The sequence below is a fragment of the Lissotriton helveticus genome, chromosome 4_2 (genome assembly GCF_964261635.1).
Source record: "Lissotriton helveticus chromosome 4_2, aLisHel1.1, whole genome shotgun sequence".
Taxonomy (NCBI): domain Eukaryota; kingdom Metazoa; phylum Chordata; class Amphibia; order Caudata; family Salamandridae; genus Lissotriton; species Lissotriton helveticus.
In genome coordinates, this window is record NC_136064.1 from 26,600,150 (window position 1) to 26,612,453 (window position 12,304).

Consider the following 12,304-nt stretch of genomic DNA (forward strand, 5'->3'; position numbering starts at 1 on the left):
GAACTCAATGCGATATTTCTCTTTTGGTTCTAAGATTCCCTCATCACGACTCTCGTATTGAAATTGTCTCCTAATCGTTCTTCTTCGCAAACTTGTAGATGCAGGAAAACTTATCTCATCTGAGCTCATCTCCAGTTCTTCCGCCAACTCCTTAGCTGAAACTTGTGCAGATGTCAAACCACTCTCCTTATAGGTTTCCAGAAACTGGACAGTCTTTTCAAGGCATTTCAATGCAATGTCAAGTTGCATATCCTTACTTTGCATGATTTTGCTAACAAGATTTATTTGCTGCAAAAGGTCACACCAAATCACCAGCGATACTAGAAATGCATAACTCCATAATTGCTTAGCCAACCCGGCTGCCTCAGTTCTGGCCTTTGGGTCATTCTCTTCCTCTGATACTTCAACCACGGCATCATAAACGGCAGACACTTGGAAACAGACAGCCTTGACGCTATCAATACGGCATTCCCATCGAGTTTCGGATATGGGCTTTACTGTCAGATCTTTAACGTGCCTAATTAGTATTTGCCATCTCTGTGTTGAGGCAGAAAACAGTATGTAAATTTGATGCAAGATTCCAAAAAGAGTCACAGCGTGAGTGGATGATTTTGCCATATCACTAAGTACTAAATTCAAGCTATGGCAACCGCATGGAACATAGAACGCTCTTGGATTCATGTCAAGTAAACGTTTCTGAAGACCACTCTTGCAGCCTCTCATATTTGCCCCATTATCATACCCTTGACCTCTGCAATTTTGAAACGGCAATTGCAATTCCTGCAGTTTTTGCAAACATGCTTCTGTGAGACCAGCACCTGTGCTGCTTTCCACAGGCAATTATTCAACGAAAAATTCACTTATTTCGACTGGCATTGTTTCCACGTTCACAATTCAAAGGACCATTGTCATTTGCTCCTGATGACTTGCATCAAAAGTGCAATCCAAAATGACAGAAAAATATTTACTCTTGTGTATTTTTGCAATAATGTTGTCCAAAACTGAAGCTCCCATAAGATTAATGATTTCATTTTGAATATTTTTGCCCAAGTAATGGGCATGGATTTCAGCGCATTTAATTCTACGCACATGCTCTTGCATATATGGGTCATACTTGGCTAGCAGCTCAACAAGACCTAGAAAATTGCCATTGTTCTGTTTGAACAAAGTATCAGTTGTACCACGAAAAGCCAAACTTCGTTCTGCTAGAAAATGAACAATGGATATGATCCTTTCCAAGACCTTGCCCCAACGATCACTTTCCACTTGCAGTAACTTCTGCTGTTCTTTATCTATTGTCTGTCCTTCTTTTAACCTTCTTTCTAATTCAACCCAGGCACTGACGGCGCGCATATGTTTTGAAGAGGATTGATGATCAGACAGCCAACTGTGCATGTGTGCCCAGTCGTCATTTCCATTATTAGTAAATTTGATCCCTGCGTCAGAAAACAATTTACAGCAAAAACAGAATACTGCATTATTATTTTTTTTAATAGACAAGCCAGCGCCTATCTATAATTTCACCATTCCTTAATTTCTGTGGAACATGGTATCAGAAAAACGATGTTTACTTTTTGAGTGCTCATCACTTGGATACTTTGTTTTAGAATCTGGGTCTCTGGAGGGACCCCTTTCAACAAGAACACGTTGCGCGTCAGTAAGAGAGTTTGGCCACGAAGCAGGATCACTCCAATCACATAAATCATATTCAGAACACAGGTCTGTAACATGGTCTTGCTCTTTGGCTTCCTTTTCACTACCAGCATCATCCGTCTGTAAACTCTGAACCTCCTCCAGAATGCCAGATGTTGATGGACCGATGAATGATGTTTCAGTTTCTCTGTCTGAGGGTCTATTGTCAGGATCCCCATCCTGAGTTGGTAATTGCTGCATGTTTGTATCAATGTCAGAGTCACCTTGTTCATTTTCATTGGTCTGCTCGTGAGTATCATTCTGCTCATGGGTATTATCATCATTTTTTTGTTCTTGTTTATGGTCGTCAGCGCCTGTTTTACCTAGTGCATCAGCAGTACTCTGGCCAGAGGATTCTCCATCTTTAGGTTTCCCTTGGGTGAGAAAGTTCAGGATTGCTCCTTCCTGTAACGCTACGAAAGCCTGCTGAGCCACCTTTCTCTTTCGTTTCGAAGAACCAGATTTGTGTACTCGAATTCTCTTCATTTTGCTTGCAATACAACGGGCCGGGCTGACAGTGGGTATGGAAAAAAAGAAGGCAATCAGCAGTGGCGGCTGGTGAAAGATTTTGATGTGTCATTTTCATTTAAACCACAAATTACCAAATCAAAGGATATTTCCTAAAGAAATTAGGACTCTGATAGGTCACGTTGTTGTGTAGTTCCTATATTCCCAATAGGCTCTGCGCATTGGAATAGCATATACTATAGAATTGACGTAGGACTTAAGTCGACTAGGTGTCTATCGAATATACTAGACTTAATTGTGTGTGCCACTGCCAGCTAGCAGGGTCGGCTTCCTTCTGTACTTACTGTAGCGAGCTCGGAGCTGCGTCGAGCAAGTAGATAGTCAAACTGCTCCAAAGCACTGTGTGTTTGCTAGGGCAAGTGTGGGCATATTTATACCTTGAAGGTGCCGAGTTTGACGTAACGTTGGACATAATAACGTCATTAAAGACTCGCAGTTCTTTGAAAACTCCATGAGTTCTTGGATAAATCAATATTCAAGCAAGGGGAAGTCCCTGACTGCTGAAGACTAGTTTTTCCAAGAAATCGTTACGGATTTTCGGAACAAGTGGAAGTAGCCATGCCGTATTTGGACTTCAGGTGCCAAGTCTAAATATGGTTTTGATTTCTATGCCTATATACAGTGGCGTCACTAGGGTTGGTGTCACCCGGTGCGGGTAACTCATGGTGTCACCCCCTCACGACTTACTGCACGGACCAAGGATACCAGTAAAAACCCTGGGGCCTATTTTATTTACAAGCCCCTTGCGCCGCCGGTGCGCCACTTTTTCCCATATTAAAAGTGACGCACTGGTCGCGCAAGGGGCTTGTAAATAAGCCCCCCTGTTCCACTCACTAGTCATAGCTGCCACCAGCTAGCTGCCTGTCTCCCTTAGACTGGTGAGAGGGCACTGTACCAATACCCCAGCGGGCTTCAAAAACAACAAGGAGCACGTCCATTGAGATCCAAGATAGGAAGCCTTTCGTCCTTACAAAAAATCTGCTCTGCCTCCCCCCCAAAAAAAAAGACCTAATCCAGTTGGCTCTGAAATGTTATGTGTTTTCATTTGTGTGCCACTGCACTGCCAGTGCCACAATCACATTTTTAACTTAAACTTAGTCAGTATATTCATAAGGGAGTAAATATGCAACAGTTTTTAAACAATTGGGCCACAACCACATACACTTGTTCAAGATTCTTTCACGAAATGACAACCAACTAAAGGTTTCAAGAGCTGACACAACATTGCCGTATTAAGGAAGGCTATGGGATAGGTGGGCCACCACAAGCATGAATAAAATGTAACCCAAGAGACTACTAGGGATTCTCCTGGTTTGGATTCTGACAGACACATGTAACTGATTGTTTTAATGTCTATCTTGGGACGTAGATCAGAGAACTGTAAATATGATCTACACTTGTGTGTCATCAGTAATCTCAGTAGAGGTCACATCCTTACCATATAGAGGAAGAACCGTCTGAGTGAAAGTACACAATCATATCATATCATCATATATACAGTATATATATTATAAATTAAAATTATACTATTTAATTAATTCTCAGACTCTCTCTATAGCAGTCTCGTCTCAGAGTCAGACTCTCACCGTTCCAAATTGAAGGGTCGGGCCCGGGGAACCTTTACCAAGTCACACAAACAGAACTGTCACACTTTGCCTTTTATATCCTTTGGCTACTTCTAATTTGAACATCTGTCTCACATACAAACATCTTTCACATTAGCATCGCCCTAGATGTTACCTTTGTATTCAGTACTAAGTATTCCAGTTATAGGCAGGGCCACTGGAATTATGCCGCAAGAAAAGGAAAATAATGCGGCATAATAGTACTTCATTATTTCGTTATTGATATACTTGGTAATAGTGTCTGGAAATTGGTTGCACCTCATTCGTACCAGTTTAACACCCAAAAATAGCAATAAGCAACAAAGGTGACCAGTCAACCTTTTCAAACGACCTTTCACTGCACGGCAACACATGTTGTTGAACTTTTTGTAAATGTTGAACTGCTTGAGCTACAAATAACATTTTTGTTAAAATATGCGGATCATGCGACAGGTGATGAATTGTTTGGCAAATGTGGCAAATCTATTATAATGCTAAAATTGCCGCGGCTACACAATTGCATATTTCCAGTGACCCTGGTTATAGGTTTTCTCCCTCTTTACAATCATAAGCCTCATTCCTGAAGGAATACAAAATTCAGCCAACTCCCACCTAGAACTTCCGGCAGTCAGGGCTGACTGCTGTTAAACCCTAACCGAGAGCGGCTTGTCCTCATAGGTAGTTCTGTTCACACCTTGCTGATGGGATCTTGAGGCTTCAGAGTGAATCGCATGCATGTCATAAAGGCAGGAAGGTGCGGCCTTTGTGGAATAACACATGCATAATGATGATTAAGCGCTTCACATGGAGCCCCCCCCCCCACCCCCCCCCCCGACTCTGGTGTAGTTGTCTCAGATATTGTTCAGTGTGTGTGTTTGTATGAAGGTCGGCCAGTGTGGGACTTGGAGTCAAAAGCAGCCCTGGAAAATGTTGTTTACACCACTAGTGTAGTGAATGATTCCAGCCGGGAATGCGGAGCTATACATGTTGCTGTAAGAAAATTGCGGGGTTTTCCTCAAGGCGGTTTCTGTGCCACATACTAGCCGATCCCCTGTCCATGCGCCTCTAAAACCAACCCCTTGGTTCCTACCTTCGTGGGGGTTTTGCATGTTAACTAATAGTAGTATAGCCCTGTGGTTGGTTGCTGTAACCTCAATTAGAGTGTCATATCTATTGCGACGTTTTTTGTGTTGAGGTTGTAACTCTGGTCCCTGGCACAGGAATCCAGCAGCCACTTATTGGACGAATACTTTCTCCAAGCCACCTGCCCCCACAGTGGTAGAGCTTTGAAGCGTGTGATAATCAGCAAACCTTACAAAGTCTTGTGTTCATTTCACTCACTTGCAGTTGTCCTAGTGGACTCCCGGGAAGAGTCGAGATAGTGCCGGAGTCGGACAGGTGTGGTGTTCTCTGATGATCGTCCCCTCCCGTCGGTCACGGTGGCGTTGGTATAATTAATTGTTCTCTGACGATGACGGCGCACAGTCACAGTGGCACCACCGCACTCTCCCTGGCGGGAGCGTGACCACCGTGATGCGTCAGAGTTGCGCACTGCGCACAGCGCGCGGCCGTGGGGGCTGACTGTCCCAGGGCCGTCACGTCATTGGTAGTAGGGTTAAGATTGACAGCCCTGGGACCCAAACTGCTGGCTGGCTGGGCAAGAGTGAAAGTAACTAATTAAAACAACAACGATGCAGTGTCATTGCTTGGTGGTATAACTGGGTCGGGCCGCCGGCTTCAGGAATTCAACCTACTGATTTAGTGTGTGTGACGGTGCAGATTGCGGACCGGGGTCGGAGCCGGAGGCCGCCAAATCCTGCCAGGAGGCCGCCAGTGCCAGTGATCCTTCCGATCCAATCCTCGTTGTGGCGGCCCCTGGGGTTTGGCGGCCCTGTGCAGGTGCACACTTTGCACATGCCTAGGGCCGGCCCTGTCGGCGCGTTCGCCTTTCTCTACCCCCCAAAAAATTATCCTAGGAGGTGCTCTCAGGACATTGCTTTATTTTAGCAGGGAGATGCTCACCTTGGCCCTCCCGACTTGCCGACCTTTGCTGGCTGCCGTGTTCTCCCTCCCGTCGCCGCAGCACACCATCTTGCGGCCGCTGGGCGGAGGGAGACTACAACTCCCGGGATCCTTTACGGCCGCTGCCGCCAATTCTGCGCCCGGAGGCGCTTAAAAGTGACGAGAGCCCCGGTGGAGCGGGTGCTCTCAGGACATTGCTTTATTTTAGCGGGGAGACGCTCACCTTGGCCCTCCCGACTTGCTGACCTTTGCTGGCTGCCGTGTTCTCCCTCACGCCGCCGCAGCACACCATCTTGCGGCCGCTGGGCGGAGGAAGACAACAACTTCCGGGATCCTTTGCGGCCGCTGCCACCAATTCTGCGCCCGGAGGCGCTTAAAAGTGACGAGAGCCCCGGTGGAGCGGGTGCTCTCAGGACATTGCTTTGTTTTAGCGGGGAGACACTCACCTTGGCCCTCCCAACTTGCCGACCTTTGCTGACTGCCGTGTTCTCCCTCCCGCCGCCGCAGCACACCATCTTGCGGCCGCTGGGAGGAGGGAGACTACAACTCCCGGGATCCTTTGCGGCCGCTGCCGGCAATTCTGCGCCCGAGGCGCTTAAAAGTGACGAGAGCCCCCGCATCGTGGGACCGTGCACGGGCTAAGCCCGGGCCAAGGGTGGGCCCGTTTGAGCCCGTTCGAGGTCTGAGAGGCTGGGCTGGGCCACCTCCCTAACATCTGGACAGACAAATACAACCAGTAAGTGTATTATTCTAAACCTGTATCTGTTCATCGTGTCTATTCTAACTCATCATGGCCGATCAGCCAGTAAGAGTAAATACTGCTACACGTGGAGGCACTGTGACTGGAACCTTAGATAACTTCATCATCGGAGCTGCATCAGTTCTGGCCTGCAAAATTGACTTAACTGAACGCCGGCTTTCTCTGGATCCATCATTTAATAAACGGTCCTCTCTGGGTAATATTGTCTTGTCCACCAGCCCAGAGGGACGCGTAGATATTAATACAACCACTGCTCAGTTGCTATGGACTTAATCAGCGATATAGCTGACGATCTCACTAATATCAGTGAAAATGAAGCCATAAAAACACAGTCATTAAACGTACAAATCCCAGCTATAACCTTACCTGAAGGAGTATCAACCAGAGCACAAACATCAGCAGAAAAAGGGGGTGTTATTCCTTCAATGAGTACTACGTCAGGAGCAATACCTAAACAGAAGAGGGCAGGGGTCACCAAAAGGGTAGGCAACCTAAGACTTTACCAGCTGACAAAAATGACCCTATATTTATTACTCAATCTATCGCTGAGACACACATAGTGGGATCAGACTCTATCCCTGCAAATATGACAGTCTGTTCTTCTGCGCTTGCAGGGGAAAGTTTCTGGGTAAAACTAGGTGAGATTCTGACATCCTCCATAAGGCCCATCATTGACAGATTAAAGCATATGGAGGAGCGATTGAAAAAACTCGAGCAGCTGACTTTAACGAATCTCGAGTTAAATAAAAAGTCTAACTCAACAACTCCACTAGTGACCAATGAGAAGTCTGCCATATCAAAAGAGACAAGAAAAACAAAGGCCTTATCTGCAACACCTAAACCACCTGGATGTGATTTAACAACAGGCCTATCACAAAAAAGGATGGAAAGTGTCCAGTGTACGAAGAATGTCGAAAAACGCCAGAAAAAGAGGACTCGAGGCATTTGATGGGTGGGGGAAACTTGAAAGTCACACCAAAGCAGGGAAATCGTAGCGGTACATCTGATGTAGAAGCCTGTTTGTTACCAACTATAGATTTTCCTCCAGAATCTACCCCCTATGTCGTCGTTCTGACAGGAGTCCCTGAACTAGGGAAAGGTAACTTAGATTCTTTTGTAGGATTGAAAAACAAGACGACACACTGGCTCAATACTAATAGACCTTTACCCCCACACATCCGCAGTAAGATTTTGTTCGTACGGAGGGTTGGCTGGGTAGGGAGAAGCAGAAAAAACATTCAGGGAGATTGCATTATTATAAACTTCGGAGATAAGCAAGCTCCTCGATATATATGCGATGAGTGGCACTATATGACAGGTACAAGGATACAGCCGTTCGACCTTACATATTTCTACAGCCTAGAAATGGGCGCATCAAATTAGTCCTTTACAGGGAAACCATCTGGAGGTGAGCACAGGAATCAGATACCCCATAAACAAAATAGCTTTTGAAGACCCAGGACAGGTAATGGGCTTTCTAACTAGCAACAGATACAGTACACTTGAAATGGTGGACTGACTGCCTACAAATATTGCTACACTAAATAAGTTGTGTAAAATGTGTGTAGAAAACAATAATAATGATAATACCCTTGGTAATTGTCTCTCTGATAGTAGCACTCAAGTTATTAGCATTGAGGATGATCTGGAAGTGTCTGTGGTAGAGGTTAAGACCATAGAGACAGAAAATGGAGGAATCCTCGCTGACATATCCTCGCAGAAAACTGACAGGACCATTGACAAAAACGTAGAAATGTCTGATAGTATCAGACTGAGGTCCTGGAACATTGTGGGGTTATCAGGCAGGATTGACGACATTGACTGTCTAACTCTCTTCCAAAAATGTTCAATTATATGCCTAAGGGAATCTTGGGCCACGGACGCCATTCATATAAATGGTTTCCGTACTTTCCATACACCAGCCACTTACACGATAAGGGGCAGAAACAAGGGGGGCCTTTGTACCTACATATCAAACCTCTTAGGTGGCGTAACAGTAACATTCGAACCAAGGTCTGAATATTATCAGATAATGTTGATGATTGACGGGAGAAATCAAAAAATAGTTCTAGTAAATTTTTATATTAATATCCCCAAACTAGAGATAACAAGTATTCTAGAGGATCTTTCCCAAACTTTGAGCAGTATTAAAGAAAACCAGACAGGTGACAATTGTGTCATATGGGAGGGGGACTTCAATTCCCTTCTGTGTCCACATAGCCACCTGTATATTTGCGGTTTGGGCTCTGATAGAGAGGATGTCAGTGCACATTTTTCCCATACAATTCTGGGTAAATATTTTAATGATATCATTTTTCAATTAGATCTGGGCTTCACAAATGAACTATGTTCCCCACCGGTCCCCTTTAAGCCAACTTTTATCGGGAGGGGATGTCAATCTATTATAGATTATGCCCTAATATCTAAGCGGCATTCTAGTCGCATTCTCAATTACAGTTTATGCGAAATAGCCATGAGTGACCATTATCCAGGTAGTTTATCCCTCTTCTTTGCAGGGACGCGGGACAAAACAAATACTGTAACTGAGAATTTATACAGTTATAAATTATCCCTGGCAAAGAAGAATGGATATTCCTTGAAATGGAATAAAATAGAACCAGTGGCCTTCCTTACAAACTTTATTAATAACAAACAGAGGGAGTTTGAGATATGTCTCTCTGGGGAAAAATCTGATTTTAAAGTTTGTGAGGCCTTCCTCACAATAACAGAAGGCATTCAAAATCTCCTAACCAGGCTACAGAGACATGACAGGACTAATGAAAAAAGATGGTTCAACTCAGAGTGCAGCAAAACACATGCACACTTAATGTCATCCTTAAAAAGTCTGCCACGAAATCAAATAGTTGTAAGATCTGCAAGAACTGCTTACCATCTGGCAGTAAAAAACCGTAAAAGAGAGTTGAAGCTAGAAGCCTGGCAGGCGTTACATAAAGCCTGTATGATTAAAGATAATATCGGGTTTTGGAAGGTTGTAAATGCCCCTTTCTTTGTAGATAAAGAATCAAATACAATAGAAGTGGCAATTACCGAAAACACATGGGTAACCTACTTTAGTGAGCTTTATAAGGCAGATGTTCTAAATGAGATCGAGAGCACTGAACAAATACTCGGTGCTCCGGATATGGCTCAAAAAACCTTCCCTTTTAATGTTACATTTTCTCTATTAGAAGTACAATTGGCTATCAACAATAGTGTCACTGAGAAAGCGTCTGGACCGGATGGGGTGCTGGTAGATGTATACAAATCTAACATAGAATTGTGGGCCCCACTTTTAACCAATGTCCTAAACAGCTGTAATAAATATGTTTTTTTTCACACATGGCAAGAGGTCATAGTGATTCCGATTTTTAAAAAACGGCAACCACAGTGACCCAAAATGTTATAGACCAAGGGCCAGATGTAGATAAACCCAGATTACCGATTCTTAAATACCGAATCATACCGATTCGGTATTTAAGAACTGGCAATCGGGATGTAGGTAATTTTACCATTGAAGTGTGGCAGGGTGTCACTTTGACACCCTGTTGCACCCCTCAATTGTGCATTTGTGCACATGTTGCAGACATACATGCCCTTAGGGCATGTATGTCTGCAACATGGCACTGTATAAAAAGCAAAAAAAATGCTTTTTAAAGGGTTTTCATTATTTACCACCAACTTCTAGTTGGTGGTAAATAACAAATTCTTAAACCCCTGTAGCACTGATTACCGAATCTGTATTTTAACATGCCCCTACATCCCAAACTCCACATACCGCTCGGTAATGGCCGAAATCGTCCGTTACCGACCGGTATTTGCCTTCCCTCATCTGGCCCCAATTTCTTTATTGGATTCAATGATGAAGGTTGCCGGCAGAGTCATACTTAATAGATTGCAGACCTGGGTGGAAGACCAAGGTGTCTTCTCACAATTTCAATACGGGTTTAGGGCTGGACTCGGCACCATGGAGCAAGGCTTGAATTTAGCGTTGATAATTTCCAAGTACACAATGACTAAAAAAGAAAACTTATTTTTATGTTTTGTAGATTTAAGTTCGGCCTTTGATTGTTTGAACCACGATAAATTGTGGTCCATATTACTGCAACTAGGAGTTGCACCAGAACTGCTAGTCTTTATAAAGGAACTATATAGGGGGCTGGGGTTAGGGTGCGGTATGGAAATAAGGGTGAATGCACCACTAAATTTGACATACAAAAGGGGGTAAGGCAGGGATGCATACTAGCACCTTTTCTATTTAATTTATATATAAATAGTGTAGCATCCCACCTTATGGAAGATCAGAATGATTATCCCAGAATTAAGAATTCCACAGTCCCCATACTCTTATATGCAGACGATGCAGTAATCATGGCCCGGACATAAGTTTGCCTTCAAAGATCAATGAGTAAATTTTCCCAGTACATGAGTGATAGAAGCCTAAAGATAAACATAAGTAAGACCTTCACCATGTGCTGTACTACAAAGAAGACCCTAAAATGTAAGATTTTTCTCTCAGGTTCTAAAATAGCCACGGCAGAGACATTCTCATACCTGGGAATTAATTTTAACAAAAAGGGGACCTGGTCCTCGGCAGTGCAGACAAGAAAATTGGCACTCTCCAGAGCGATTGGGGCTGTTCGAAGCTTTGCGAATAAACTGGGGGGTTGCCCGATCCTAGTACTAATGGATATATTTAAAACCAAATATGTGTCCACAGCAACGTATGGCGCAGGTTTATGGGGGATAACTGATCCCAATACTATTCAGCTTTGTGAAAATAAATTTCTTCGTTATTTATTAGCTGTCCCTCACACCACCTCAATGTTTGTGCGTGTTAGAAGGGGCGATCCCAGAGGACCAGGATATGCTCTCCCGATCACTCCGTGACCCACCTCTCCCTGGAATACAGCCGAGTCCTACCGTGAGGTCATCACCGGGGAGGCTCCGGGTCTAAGATCGTACATACTGAGCTCACACCACACTTATGAACGGACACCACACCGTAGGTTTCAATAAGCAAGTTCTTTATCAAGCAGTAGAATTTGAGGCAAAATTAATACGTATTTACAAGCGATCAAGGGATCGTAAAGTCTTGGTTGGAAAGGAGGAGGGTAGCGGGACAGTCTCAGTCTCTGGCCAGTACGAAGCGTACCCTGCACACAGCTCTCAATCCTCGAGCCGGGGTATACGGGAGATAGAAGTCATACTGGCTGCTCTACTCACTTCTTCTCGAGCCAGATCGTGTTGGTAGCGTCGATGGTCCAGCCGGACCAGAGTACTTCTCGAGCCGCGACGAGGTCAGCAGGGCTCGATCCGGAGTGAACAGAGTGTCTGTCAGTTCTTGAGGAGCTGCGACCACGTCAGCAGGGCTCAGGGTGTTTCACAAATGTCCTTTAGAGTTCAAGGATGAGCTGCGACGAGGTCAGCAGGGCTCCGAGGTTCCAGTTCCTTCTTCACGAGGATGAGCCGCGACAACGTCAGCAGGGCTCCGGGTACTTCAAGAAAGGTCCTTTGAGTTTCAAGGATGAGCCGCGACAGCGTCAGCAGGGCTCGCTAAGTTCCAGCGTTCAGTCTTCTCCCCAAGGATTGAGCCGCGATCAGATCAGCAGGGCTCTCTTGTCCAGGATACAACTGCCCGCTGGTTCTTGGGCGGGCCTTGATATAGCACCATGGTCCTTTGATGTCCGGACCCTCGCAG